Source organism: Elephas maximus, chromosome 6 (assembly GCF_024166365.1).
Source record: "Elephas maximus indicus isolate mEleMax1 chromosome 6, mEleMax1 primary haplotype, whole genome shotgun sequence".
Lineage (NCBI taxonomy): Eukaryota > Metazoa > Chordata > Mammalia > Proboscidea > Elephantidae > Elephas > Elephas maximus.
In genome coordinates, this window is record NC_064824.1 from 118,312,166 (window position 1) to 118,326,981 (window position 14,816).

A 14,816-nucleotide genomic window follows, 5' to 3' on the forward strand; every position below is an offset into this window, starting at 1 on the left:
TTTCAGTTAGCAGCTGAGTGCTTAACCACTGCACCACCAGGGCTCCTCCCTTAGGCCAAGAGTCATTATGAGTTAGAATCGACCTGACGGCAATGGGTTTTTCACAGACCAATTGCAGCTAGAAAATACTTTTGAACAAGGAACAGAGAGTTGGGGAAGCTGGCAGGGGTAGGGGAGCGGCGAGAGTAGAGGGAATAACAGTTCCCCTGGATGGGGAAATAGAAATGGAGGCCCAGCTAAGCGGGTCCAGTTGGCTGGGGATTCGGAATGAGGAATACTACTTCCAGGAGTTTATTCTAAGGAACCCATCAAGTGCACATGCAAAGATGTCTATTCCTTCGTTAATGGTAAGCACTGGGGATCAATGAAATCATTTGTGGAATACCCAGAGAGCAGAATACGATAGGATCATTCACAATGAGAATATAGTTATGAAATGGAAAGATATTCAAGAAATATCGATGAGTAAAAAACCAGGTTATAAAACAATATGAAAACATATAGAGGTCTAGAAGTAAACACAAAGTCTAAGGGGGTGGGGGGTGGTGGGGTGGGGTGGGGTGGGGTGTTAAGAACAATTGTTTATTTTTTGCTTTACATTTTAAAATAGTTTTTTTTTTTTAATTCCCACAATGAGCAGACATTAAATTTAGAACCAGAAAATCAGTAAAGGTGATTCTATTTTGAAAGAAAAAATCCACAGGGTTTTAAAAGGGATTATTAGGGCCTGAAGGCCCTTGAGTGGTGCCAACTGTTTGTGTTCCACTACTAACCTGAAGGTTGGCAGTTTGAATCTACCCAGCAGTGCCGAGGAAGAAAGGCCTGGAGATCTGCTTTCATAAAGATTACAGCCAAGAAAACCCTGTGGAGTAGTTCTACATTGCAACACATGGAGGGTCACCATGAATTTGAATTGACTCCATGGCAACTTTTTTTGCAGAGTCTGAATTCAAATTGAATAAGCTATTAGGAAATACTCCTTCTTTTTCCAGACCCTCCAAAGACAGGGCTGCTGGATCTTGTGGCTTTGACTCTGACTGGGGAGAGCCAAAGTTCCTTGGGCTTGCTTCCCCCATGCCGACTGGGGGTGGGTATGTGCTTCTCCCCCCACCCCCCACTCCCCGCCCCTTTATGGTCCAGAACAGGCCTGCCCAGAGGAGGCACCTCCCCAGGCTTCTGGGGCTAGCGGCTCTTCCTCCGGCTGCATGTTAGAATCACTAGGGTTGCTGAAAATAACACTAGTGCCCAGGCCCCACCCTTTGACTAGTTAAATCCCAATCTCTGGGAGTGAGACCCAGGTAACAGGCCCAGGTGATAAGCTCTACAGTCAGGGTTGAGTACCTCCTGATTAGAGGATACCAAACCTGTTGCTGTCGAGCCTATTCCAATTCATAGCAACCCTATACGACAGAGTAGAACCGCCCCATAGGTTTCCAACGAGCAGCTGGTAGATTCAAACTGCTGACCTTTTGTTTAGAAGCTGTGCTGTTAACCACTGTGCCACCAGGGCTCCGATTAAAGGATAATGAATGAGACATCAACAGACAGCATGCCAGACCTGGGTGATGATCCTTGAAAACAGTGTTTCTCCATCAGAGTCTTCTGCACCTCACTCTAGGAGAGCCAGTCTCGCAGCCCACGAGAAAATGAAGGCTCAGGGAAGTCCTACAGTAATGGTATCTGTTTGACTTTGCTTCACCCGGTGTATCCATAGAACCTGAGCATAGAAGCCTTTCTTTGTCTTGGGTAACCCTTTGTCTGGGGTTATGGTGGGAGTGGCAGCAGAGCCTGGCTGTTGCCTGGAGTCTTCCACATGTGCCACCCAGCTTGGCCTCCCTGTGGGGACACTTCTCCACAATGTCGCCAGGACACTGGTAAGACCAAAGCAGGTCTATGAACACCCAGCAAGGTGAAGAGGAGGAGCCCCCAGTCTGAAACTTTGGGGTAAGCCAATGACCCACTAGAGCATCCTGACCTGGGACAGTGGGGAGGGGACATCTGGCTACAGAGTTGGGTGTCCATGTGAGGAAAATGAAGTCCAAAGAGGTTACTGAGGGGCCCAGCAGGGACCACAATCCGAGCTTACTGTTTCTCAGCCAGACTCTCCGCTCCTTCCCCCACCAAGTTAAAGAAGTTACCTCAGGCGTTTTATGATCTTTGAATAAAGGGGCCCGGCCTTGATTACTGAGAAGTTCCTGCCTTCTTATTCCATTTTATGTTCCTATCTCCATCTGCCAAGAGGACACTCAAAGCTCTAAAATATCACTCAGATGTGGGAAATGTTTAGAATTGAAGAGCTGGCTTGACACAATTAAAGGTTCCAGAAGGCTGTTATGGTGCCAGTTATTTACTTAGCTATAGCAAGCTATTGAAATTTCATTATGGGGTAGAAAACAGTGAGATAAGAACAAAATATGGTCAGGCTGACTGTGACCTCAAAACCCCTGCTCTTTTTGTTCTTAAAAGATAGCAGAAGCAGGACATTCTGATTCAAGGATCATTCTGTTAAACTGTGCCTTAAGTGGAATTGTTTCTTAATCTCTGTGGGTTGCTAATGGGCCATTTATCAGAATCTCCAAGGCAAAGTGTATCTGGACCAAATGGGGCTGCCAATTTGGTGAGGGGCCCCTGTATTGCAGATGGTTGGACAATGACTCGGTGTCCCCCGCTTTGAGCTGATGAGTTTCACAATTGTAAGGTCATAAATATCTCCCATCTCCGAAGCAAACAAAGGACTAAGTCATTCTCCATTTTCTCCACTCCCTTTTACACACACCACTTTGTTGCAACTCCTCCTGCCCCCAGTTCCCACTCAAGGCTGTTTTCTATAGTAATTTTAATCTTACCATTCCCAATGACACAATTTCTCATTTTGTTCTTCCTATAGAAGGTAGTCCCTGGGTGGTGCAAAGGGTTAAGTGGTCTACAACTAGCTGATGAAAGGTTGCTGGTTTGAACCCACCCAGAGGTACCTTGGAAGACAGGCCTGGCGATCTACTTCCGAAAAGTCACAGCCTTGAAAACCATATGGAGTGCAGTTGTACTCTGCACACATGGGGTCGCCATGAGTCAGAATTGACTTCACAGCAACTACCAACAACAACAAATAAGATTCAGGAAGGAGCTGTAGGGTATGACATGGCAGAGTGGAGGATCTGGTTCAGGAGGCTGCCAGAAGGCGCCCAAAACCAGTTGCCCTCAAGTGTGTCATAGTAGAACTGTGCTCCATGGGGTTTTCAATGGCTGATTTTTTTGGAAGTAGACCACCAGGCTTTTCTTCTGAGGTGCAGTGAGCATATTAACCATTTGCACCACCCAAGGACTCTATGCCAAAAGGGACACTTACCTTTTTAATTGCAGGCAGTATAATTTACATACGGTAAAACTAAGCCTTCTTAGTATGTAACTTATGAGTTTTAACAGATGAATATAGTTGTACAACTACTACCAAAATCAAGGTATAGAACAGTTCTATCCCCCCAAGAAGTTCCCTCCTGCCCCTTTTGTAGTCAATTCCTTCCTTCCACCCCCAGCCCCTGGTAACCATTGATCAGCTCCTGTCCCCGTAGTTTGTCTCCTCCACAATGTCACATGAGTGGAATCGTAGAGCTGTAGTCTTTTGAATCTGGCTTCTTTCCCTTAACGTAGTGCATCTGAGATTCATCCGTGGTGTTGAATATGTCAATAGTTCTTTCCTTTTTGTTGCTGAGTAGTATTCCATCGTACGGATATACCACAGTTGGTTTATCCATTCATCAGCTGATGGACATTAAGGTTGTTTCCAGTTTTGGGTGATTATGAATAAAGTGGATATAAATGTTTACATACAGGTTTTTGTGTTGGTATATGTTTTCCTTTCTCGTGACTAAATACTGAGGAGTGGTATTGCTGGGTCCCATGGTAAGTGTATGTTTAAGTCTATAAGAACTTTGTATGTTTAATTTTCTAAATAATACATTTTTGGTTTTAATTGTTTTTCATTTTATGAAAGGGTATCATGCTGAGGTAATCTTTTGGGGATGCAGTGCAGTGAATTAGTTAATATGGCCCTTCTAGCCGTAGTCTTTGTAACTCCCACCAAATGGCTGGGTGCTTGTGGCCCACCAAGGAGATTGGAGAGCTTGCTAATAATGTAAATGAGTGGAACCCTTGGGTGGGTGGGACAATGCAAATAAGGTATATGGAACCCTAATGAGGGTATTGGTCAGTTTTGCCATCCTGCTAGGCTTAAAATGAGCCACCCCAGAGGCTAAGAGGGGGAACCTGACTACCACCAAGAAGAGCTAGGAGTGAAGTGTGTCCTTTGGACCTAGGGTCACTCATCTGAGAACCACCTAGACACAGGAGACAGAGAGAGAGAGCAGTAACATCAGAGATGGCGAGAGATGACAAGAAGCAGTGGCAGAGGCATGGCGGCAGCAGAGGCAGCAGAATCAGAAGACTGGCGGGAGACGGTGCGGTGGGCTCCCTGGCCCATGCGGCAAGGTGGTTACAGTGGGTGTGCTGACCCATGGAGCGATAGACATGAGTGCCAGTGGGAAGGAGGCTTACTGGCGGAGTGGGGTGTCTCTGGGCACTTACTGGCGGAGCTAAAAGAGCTTTGTAACACTCGCCTGAGCAAGGCAGAGGCCAGGCCAGCCCAAGGGGCCTGAAGGGCTGAGGGCCAGAGAAAGGCCTTCCTGCGGCACAGCAGAGAAAAGGCTGTCCTGCTCGAAGAACTGTATTGTGAGCTTTCCCCAACCTGAATCGTAACCTGTTACTTCCCTAATAAACCCCATAACTGTGAGTGTGGTCTAGTATGGTCTGTGAGTTCTATGTGGCCATTGCAATGAATTATCGAACCTAGCAGAGAAGCAGAGTGCCATGGAGGGGATGGCTGGTGTCAGAATTGCTAAAAAGGTTGGAGAGAGGAGGTATGTCTGACTTCCACCTGGTAGGAATCAGCCTTAGGTTTTTGATGCTGGTATTGATTCCCCTCCCCCCTTGTGAAGTTAGGAGAGGTCAGATGCCTCCGCCAGGCCGTTCTTACAGGAATTACTTTTCTTTCTCTGAGCATCATTGTTACGATTTATCCATATTGGGGTATATGGTTGTGAGTTCTTCATTTTGACTGCCATGTAATATTCTAGCAGGCTGGTATACCACTGTTTATTCATCTACTCACCTATTGATGGACATTTGGTTATCTCTAGAATTTTGTTTTTGTTTTGTTTTACTATTTACATTCTTATATATGCACTATGAGAGGGCTTTGGTGATTCAGAATGTCAGAAGAGACTCTTTAACTTGCTCTGGAACATAGAGTAGTTAAAGTGAATGGAAGAAATGATGAAGTAAAAGAGTTGAACAAGAGACTTCAAAGGGCGGCTCCAGAAGACAAAATAAAGCATTATAAGGAAATGGGCAAAGACCTGCAGTTAGAAAACCAAAAGGGAAGAACATGCTTGGCATTTCTCAAGATGAAAGAACTGCAGAAAAAATTCAAGCCTTGAGTTGAAATATTAAAGGACATTATGGGCAAAAAATTGAATGATGCAGGAATCATCAAAAGAAAATGGAAGGAATACAAAGATTCACTGTACCAAAGAGAATTGCTTGACGTTCAACCATTTCAGGAGGTAGCATATGATCAAGAACTGATGGTACTGAAGGAAGAAGTCCAAGCTCCACTGAAGGCACTGGCAAAAAACAAGTTTCCAGGAATTGATGGAATACCAATTGAGGTGTTTCAACAAACAGATGCAACCCTGGAAGTGCTCACTTGTTTATGCCAAGAAATTTGGAAGATGGCTAGCTACCTGGCCAACTGACTGGAAGAGATCCATATAGCCGCCTATTCCAAAGAAAGCTGATCCAACAGAAAGTGGAAATTATTGAACAATATGGTTAATATCACATACAAGTAAATTATGCTGGACATATTCAAAAATGGTTGCAGCAACACATTTGGAGGGATATGGAACGAGAGATAACATTGCTGATGTCAGGAGGATCCTGGCTGGAAGCAGAGAATACCAGAAGGATGTTTACCTGTATTTTATTGACTATTTGACTGTGTGAATCATAAGAAATTATGGATAATATTTTGAAGAATGGGAATTCCAGAACACTTAATTGTGCTCGTGAGGAACCTGTACATAGACCAAGAGGCAGTTGTTTGAACAGAACAAGAGGATATGGCGTGGTTTAAAATCAGGAAGGGTGTGTGGCAGGGTTGTATCCTTTAACCACACTTACTCAATCTGTATGCTAAATGAATAATCTGAGAATCTGGACTATATGAAGAAGAAGGGAGCATCAAGATTGGAGGAAGACTCGTCAACAACCTGCAATATGCAGATGACACAACCTTGCTTGCTGAAAGTGACGAGGACTTGAAGCACTTACTGATGAAGATCAAAGACTACAGCCTTCAGTATGGATTACACCTCAACACAAAGAAAACAAAATCCTCACAGCTGGACCAATAAGCAACATCATGATAAATGGAGAAAAGATTGAAGTTGTCAAGGATTTCATTTTACTTGGATCCACAATCAACACCCATGGAAGCAGCAGTTAAGAAATGAAACGAAGTATTGCACTGAGCACAAATTTGCTGTAAAAGACTTCTTTAAAGTGTTAAAAAGCAAAGCTGTCACTGTGAGGACTAAGGTGCACCTGATCTAAGCCATGATGTTTTCAATTGTTTCCTATGTGTGCAAAAGCTAGACAATGAATAAGGAAGACTGAAAAAGAGCTGATGCCTTTGAATTACAGTGTTGGTGAAGAATATTGAATATACCATGGACTGCAGGAAGAATGAGCAGTCTAGGAAGAAGTACAGCCAGAGTGCTCCTTGGAAGCAAGGATGGCAAGACTTTGTCTCGCATACTTTGGATATGTTGTTAGGAGGGACCAGCCCCTGGAGAAGGGCATCATGCTTCCTAAAGTAGAGGGTCAACAAAAAAAAAGGAAGACCCCTGATGAGATGGATTGACACCGTGGCTGCAACAATGGGTTCAAACTAGTAATACTTGTGAAGATGGCGCAGGACTGGGCAGTGTTTCGTTCTGTTGTATATAACTGACTGGGTGGCACCTAACAACCACAACATTGATGATTCAGTGGTGGAATTCTTGCCTTCCATATGGGCTACCTGGGTATGATTCATGGCCAATGTACTGCATGCGAAGCCACTACCTGTCTGTCAGTGGAGGCTTGTATGTTGCTGTGATACCGACTGGGATTTAGAGGAGGTTCCAGACAAAGACAAACTAGGAAGAAGGGCTTGGGAATCCACTTCCAAAAATCAGCCGATGAAGCTGTATGGAACACAACAGTTCGATTTGTAAATAATCACGGCGATGGTGCAGGACCAGGCAAAGTTTCATTCCATTGTGCACAAGGCCCTCATGAGTCAGGGACCGACCATCTCATGGCAGCTAACTACAAATATGTGTATTAGATTGTGTGTAAAAATGACATGGCATCAGACCTCCTCTAACTTCAAGGGTAGAGAGGAAAATCACCATCAACTTCAACCCAAAGCTGATTCCCATGAGGTGGAGGTCAGACATACCTCCTCTCTTCAATGTTTTTACCAATTCTGACACCAGCCATCCCTCCCATGGCACTCTCTACTTCTCTGCTGGGTTTGATAATTTGTTGCAATGGCTATACAGAACTCACAGACTATACTCACGTTGTGGGCTTTATTAGGGAAGTAACAGGTACAACTCCGGATCAGGATGAGTAGGCTACAACTCAGGATCTAGTTCTTTGATCATGACAGCTTCTTCTTGGCCTGGGCCCTGTGCTCTCATCCTAGGCCCTGCGCTCCTCAACGCCTTGGCTTCTTGGCCTCTGCCCTGCTCAGGCAAGTGTTACAAAGCTCTTTCACCCTCCCAACAAGTGCCTGGAGGCACCCTACTCTGCAGGTTAGCCCCCTTTCAGCTATCTCACTCTGTGGGCTGGGAAGCTCACTATAGCTGCCTTGCTCTGTGGACCAGAAAGCCCACTGCACTGGCTCATGCCCGTCTCCTGGTTCTGCTGCTGTCATTTCTCTGCCACACTTGCTGCTTTTTCTTCCTTCTCCAGTGTTACAGCTGTCTCTGTCTCCTGCATCTAGGAGATTCTTAGTGCAGGGACCCCGGGTCCAAAAGACATGATCCGCTCCTGGCTCTTCTTCTTGATAGTAGTGAGGCCTTCTCTCTGCTTCTGGGATTGGCTCCCTTTAAGCCTAGTGGAGTGGCAAAACCGACCAATCCCCTACAAAGGTACCATGTACCTTATTTGCATAGCCCCACCCCAAGTGTTCTATGTACCTTATTTGCTTTATTAGGAGGCTGTGCAATCCACTTCGTGGGTCACAAGCACCTTATTTGCTTTTGTGGGAGTCACAAGATATGGCTAAACCAAAAACCAAACCCACTGCCGTCGAGTCGATTCCGACTCATAGCGACCCTATAGGACAGAGTGGAACTGCCCCATAGAGTTTCCAAGGAGCGCCTGGTGGACTTGAACTGCCGACCTTTTGGTTAGCAGCTGTAGCACTTAACCACTATGCCACCAGGGTTTCCAGATAATGGCTAAAAGGGCCATATTAAGTAATTCACTGCATTGCTCTCTGTGTGTGTGTGTATGTATATATTTTTATTTGTCATATATGCCATATTTTAATGAAAATAACACACACCTTCTACATTTGTTTGCCAACTGTACTCTATGGGGAAGTATTTTCACAAGTGCCACTATGCTAATTTTTTTTACATGTTGCTGTTAAAAAAAATTGACATGATGTGCTTATGGAAATACCTCAAGGGGGGAGGGCGAGGTTGGCAAACAGACATAGAAAGTGTGCATTATTTGCATAAAAATACAGTATATTGTATTAGTTAGCGATTGCTGTGTAACAATGTTATCAAAAACTTACTTAGTGGCTTAAGATAATATACATTTTTTTATCTCACAGTTTCTGTGCATGGAGAGTCTGGGTATGGCTTAGCTGGGTCCTCTGCTTCAAGGTCTCACAAGGCTACAGTCAAGGTGTTGGCCAGTGCTGGGGTCTGATCTCAAGGTTCATCCTTGCAGGTTGTTGGCCTCAGTTTCTTGCTGACTGTTGGCCAAAGGCCTCCCTCAGCAACTTGCCATGTGAGTCTCCCCAGCATGGTCACTTGCTTCATCAAAGCCAGCAAGGGAGAGAGTCTGCTGGCAAGACAGATGTTACAATCTTATGTAACAATCATAGACATGATCTCTCATCCCCTTTGCCATATTCTGTTGGTTAGAAGCAGGTCACAGGTTCTGCCCGCACTCAACAGCAGATTACACAAGGGAATGAGTACCAGGAGCAGGGATAATTGGAGCCATCTTCAAGTCTGTCTGTCTCACTTGTACACATCCATGACTTTCTCTTGACTTAGAATTAGGAGTGGAATTGCTGTGTCCTAGGGTACTCTCAAGGAGGCCTGGTAGCACAGTGGGTAAGTGCTTGCTGCTAACCAAAAGGGTTTTATGGTACTCTCTTTATCCCTCATAACGCTTTTTAAAGACTGTTTTATCTGGAATTAATATAGCGAAGTCAGTTGGCTTTTTGTTAATATTCGCCTGATATGTCTTTTCCCATTCTTTTGCTTTCAACATTTGCATGTCCTTTTGTTTGAAATACGTCTCTTATAAATAGTAGACATTAGAATTTAAAAAATAAATCCAATCTGTCCGTTCTTGTTTTTTAATTGACGAGCTCCATTCCTTTTCCTTCCTTATAATAAATGACATACCTGGGCCTGTTTCTGTCATTCTAATTTGTTATCTCAGTTTGTACTACTTTTCCAATCTTTGTTCTAATTTTTCGTACTTTTATTTTTGATGACATGTCTGTATCCCCCTACTAATAAAGAAAAATATTAGAATTCACTGCTCTGTCCCCCATCCATCCATATCACACCGATGTACCCTGGGCTTTTAATTTGGAATTATTATAGATGTAATTCCCCTTTTTTCATTGGTCTTAGCTTGCTTTTTAATTAAAAAAAAAAATTTAAAGCAACAAGAAAGTTTATCAAGGGATTTGTTTACTTTTGCTCCACAGGTCTCTTGCAGAGTGTCCTGTGTTTTTCTCTCATTGCACTTCAACCAAAACAGTTTCCTGCATTTGCCGCTTTGTATGTCTGAGAATATTTTTATTTGACCCTCGTATTTGAAAGATAGTTTGATGGACTATAAAATATTAGGTTCTAAGTTCTTTGTCCTTCGATTCTGTGAAAACATTATTCCATTTTTTTTCTCATGTAATATTACTGAAGTCCATCTGATCCTTTTCCTTCGGTGTGTGGTCTGCCCTTTCTCTGATGGCTTTTTTTTTTTTTTAATTAAGCTTCAAGTGAACATTTACCATTCCAATCAGTCTGTCACATGTAGGTTTACATACATCTTACTCCCTTCTCCCACTTGCTCTCCCCCTATTGAGTCAGCCCTTACAGTCTCTCGTTTCGTGCCAATTTTACCATCTTCCCTCTCTCTCTATCTTCCCATCCCCCCTCCAGTCAAGAGTTGCCAACACACTCTCCCGTGTCCACCTGATTTAATTAGCTCACTCTTCATCAGTATCTCTCTCCCCCCCACTGACCAGTCCTTTTCATGCCTGATGATTTGTCTTCGGGGTTGGTTCCTGTCCTGTGCCATCAGAAGTTCTGGGGAGCATTGTCTCTGGGATTCCTCTAGTCGCAATCATACCATTAGGTGTGGTCTTTTAATGAGAATTTGGGGTCTGTATCCCATTGGTCTCCTGCTCCCTCAGGAGTTGTCTGTTGTGTTCCCTGACAGGGCAGACATCGATTGTGGCCGGGCACCAACTAGTTCTTCTGGTCTCAGGATAATGTAGGTCTCTGGTTCAAGTGGCCCTTTCTGTCTCTTGGGTTCTTAGTTGTCGTGTGACCTTGGTGTTTTTCCTTTGCCTTTGCTCCCGGTGGGTTGAGACCAATTAATGTATTTTAGATGGCCGCTTGTTGGCACTTAGGACCCCAGGCGCCACAATTCAAAGTGGGATGCAGAGTGTTTTCATAATAGAATTGTTTTGCCCATTGACTTAGAAGTCCCCTCGAACCAAGTTCCCCAGACCCCAGCCCCTGCTTCGCTGACCTTTGAAGCTTTCATTTTATCTCGGAAACCTCTTTACTTTTAATCCAGTCCAATTAGGCTGACCTTCCTTGTTTTGAGTGTTGTCTTTCCCTTCACCCAAAGCAGTTCCCATGTACAGATTGATCAATAAAAAGCCCTCTCCCTCCCTCCCTCCCTCTCCCCTTTGTAACCACATAAGTATGTGTTCTTCTCCGTTTTTTCTATTTCTCAAGATCTTATAATAGTGGTCTTATACAATATTTGTCCTTTTGCAACTGACTCATTTCGCTCAGCATAATGCCTTCCAGATTCCTCCATGTTATGAAATGTTTCAGAGATTCGTCACTGTTCTTTATCGATGCGTAGTATTCCATTGTGTGAATATACCACAATTTATTTACCCATTCGTCCGTTGATGGACATCTTGGTTGCCTCCAGCTTTTTGCTATTGTAAACAGAGCTGCAATAAACATGGGTGTGCATATATCTGTTTGTGTGAAGGCTCTTGTATCTTTAGGGTATATTCCGAGGAGTGGGATTTCTGGGTTGTATGGTAGTTCTATTTCTAACTGTTTAAGATAACGCCAGATGGATTTCCAAAGTGGTTGTACCATTTTACAATCCCACCAGCAGTGTATGAGAGTTCCAATCTCTCCGCAGCCTCTCCAACATTTATTATTTTGTGTTTTTTGAATTAATGCCAGTCTAGTTGGTGTCAGATGGAATCTCATCGTAGTTTTAATTTGCATTTCTCTAATGGCTAATGATCGAGAGCATTTTCTCATGTATCTGTTGGCTGCCTGAATATCTTCCTTAGTGAAATGTGTGTTCATATCCTTTGCCCACTTCTTGATTGGGTTGTTTGTCTTTTTGTGGTTGAGTTTTGACAGAGTCATGTAGATTTTAGAGATCAGGCGCTGGTCTGAGATGTCATAGCTGAATATTCTTTCCCAGTCTGTAGGTGGTCTTTTTACTCTTTTGGTGAAGTCTTTAGATGAGCATAGGTGTTTGATTTTTAGGAGCTCCCAGTTATCTGGTTTCTCTTCATCATTTTTGGTAATGTTTTGTATTCTGTTTATGCCCTGTATTAGGGCTCCTAGGGTAGATCCTATTTTTTCTTCCATGATTTTTATCGTTTTAGTCTTTATGTTTAGGTCTTTGATCCACTTGGAATTAGTTTTTGTGCATGGTGTGAGGTATGGGTCCTGTTTCATTCTTTTGCAATGGATATCCAGGTATGCCAGCACCATTTGTTAAAAAGACTATTATTTCCCCAATTGGCTGACACTGGTCCTTTGTCAAATATCAGCTGCTCATACATGGATGGATTTATATCTGGATTCTCAATTCTGTTCCATTGGTCTATGTGCCTGTTGTTGTACCAGTACCAGGCTGTTTTGACTACTGTAGCTATATAATAGGTTCTGAAATCTGATGGCTTTTATAACTTTCTTTTTAATATTCTTTAATTTCATCATTATATCTAGGTGTGCATTTTCCCCGATTTTCATATGAAATGCATACCCTACACATGAGATACACACACGCATGCACGCACATGCACACACACACAATGAAACCTGTGAAAGCTGGAATTCGACAGGACTGCCTTGTTTTTCCAGGTCTCGCAGTTTTCTGCCTTTGACAGGGTGCAGTCTTACCACTTTTCTGTCACTCGTTTCTGTTTCTGCCTTACACGGTTTCTGGCTTTCACAGGTTATACACATATTTATATACAAATCATAGCGACCCTATAGGACAGAGTAGAACTGCCCCTTAGGGTTTCCAAGGCTGTAATCTTTACAGAACTTCACTGCCACACCTTTCTCTTTTGGATCCGCTGGTGGATTCAAACCACCAACCTTTTGGTTAGCAGCTGAGTGCTTAACCACTGCACCATAAGGGCTCCTATATATATATTTTTTTCTAAATGTAAAGAAATGATCTTTATTATGTCCACAAATATTTCCTTCTCTCCATTTTTCTCTCTTTGTATTTCTGAAGCTCCTGTTATCTAGATGTTAGCAGCCCTATGTCTACCCTTCATGTCTCTTAGTTTTTCTTTTGTCTGTTTCTTTGTTGCTTTCATCTTCCTTCTAGGGTATTTCTTCCATCTGATCTCCCAATTCACTAATTTGTTCTTCAGCAATATCAATTCTGCTCTTTATTTCTATTATATTTTTATTGCTTATATTTCTGTGTGATATTTATATTTTGCTCTTATTATCAATTCTTCCCTGTATCTTTTAATCTATCATAAGTAAAAATCATACTAGTTTAAAAATACTTGGTTCATTTGTTCTAATATTTATGCTTCTGCCGGAATCTGTAATCCAGGAGGTTGTTTTCATTTTGAGATGGTCGTGCTCCTCATATGTCTTGTTAGTTTGTTTTGTGAGCTCATTTTTCTCCTAGGATACTACTACTCAGTCAGGCAGTGCATATGGGGAAAGGCAGACCCCAGTTCTTGTTAGCCTCAGTGGGCTCAGGGGTCAGGGGTATGTGAGCCCCACTGCAGAGCCCTGACACCAGAAAACTACATCCAATTGCTCCTAGCCCCACAAAACAATCTCTTGGATCGGGTCTTTAACTATTGTTCTCCAGAGACAAGCAGATTAGGAAGAGACACTCAATTCATTTCTGAATCCTCACTAAACATTCAAATCACCTGGGAAGCTTGTAAATGTCTTGATGGCCAGGTCATGCCCAGACCAATTTCACTGGAATCTCTGGAGGTGGAACCCATGCATCAGTGCTTTTTAAAGCTCTCCAGGTGATTCCAACGTGCAGCCACATTTGCAAGCCACCATCTAAAATTGATTGCAATGCTCCAGTCCTGGGGGTTTGGAAGGGATATGGAAATAAGGTTAGCTCCCCGTGGCTTTTCTGTTTCTTCTGAGGACACCTGGACCGGATTTCTGAGCCTTGGGTGGGGTGCAGGCACTGTTTGCCCAAGGTGATGGGGAGGGTGTGGGGGAAGCAGTTGCAGAATTCCATCAATTCTTACCATATTTTATCCTCCACAGCCCCGCAGTCCAGCTGGGCTGCCTCCTGCCCCAGGGCAAGGCCACTACTCTGCAAACACCAGACCAGAACCCCAACCTTGTTGCTGTCGAGTCAACTCTGACTCATAGTGACCCTATAGGACAGAGTAGAACTGCCCCATAGGGTTTCCAAAGAGCAGCTGGTGGATTTGAACTGCCAACCTTCTGGTTAGCAGCTAAGCTCTTAACCTCTGTGCCACCAGGGACCGTAGAACAGAACAGCACCCATAAATCAGGAGTTCATTGCAATTTTCTCCTCTTTACCTTCCTAGTTTCTACAGAATCGATAGGGGTTTGGGAGTGGGGGCGGTGGTGGGGGAGAAACCCTGGTGGCTCAGCTGTTAGCTGAAAAATCGGCCGTTCAAACCCACCAGCCTCTGTGCAGGAGAAAGATATGGCAATCTGCTTCCGTAAAGATTGCAGCCTTGGAAACCCCATGGGGGCAGCTCTACTCTGTTCTATAGGGTCACTATGAGTTGGGATCAACTCCACAGCAACGGGTTAGGTTTTTTGGTTTGGGGAGTGGCAATCATGCCACTTCAGCATCGTGACCTGAAGTGGAGCTATGCAGGTGTAGTCTATGGACCAGCTGCAGCAAATGGCTCCAGCTGGAGCTTGTTAGAAATGCAGACTCTCAGGCCCCACCCGGACTTATGTGTAGTCAGCCTTTGC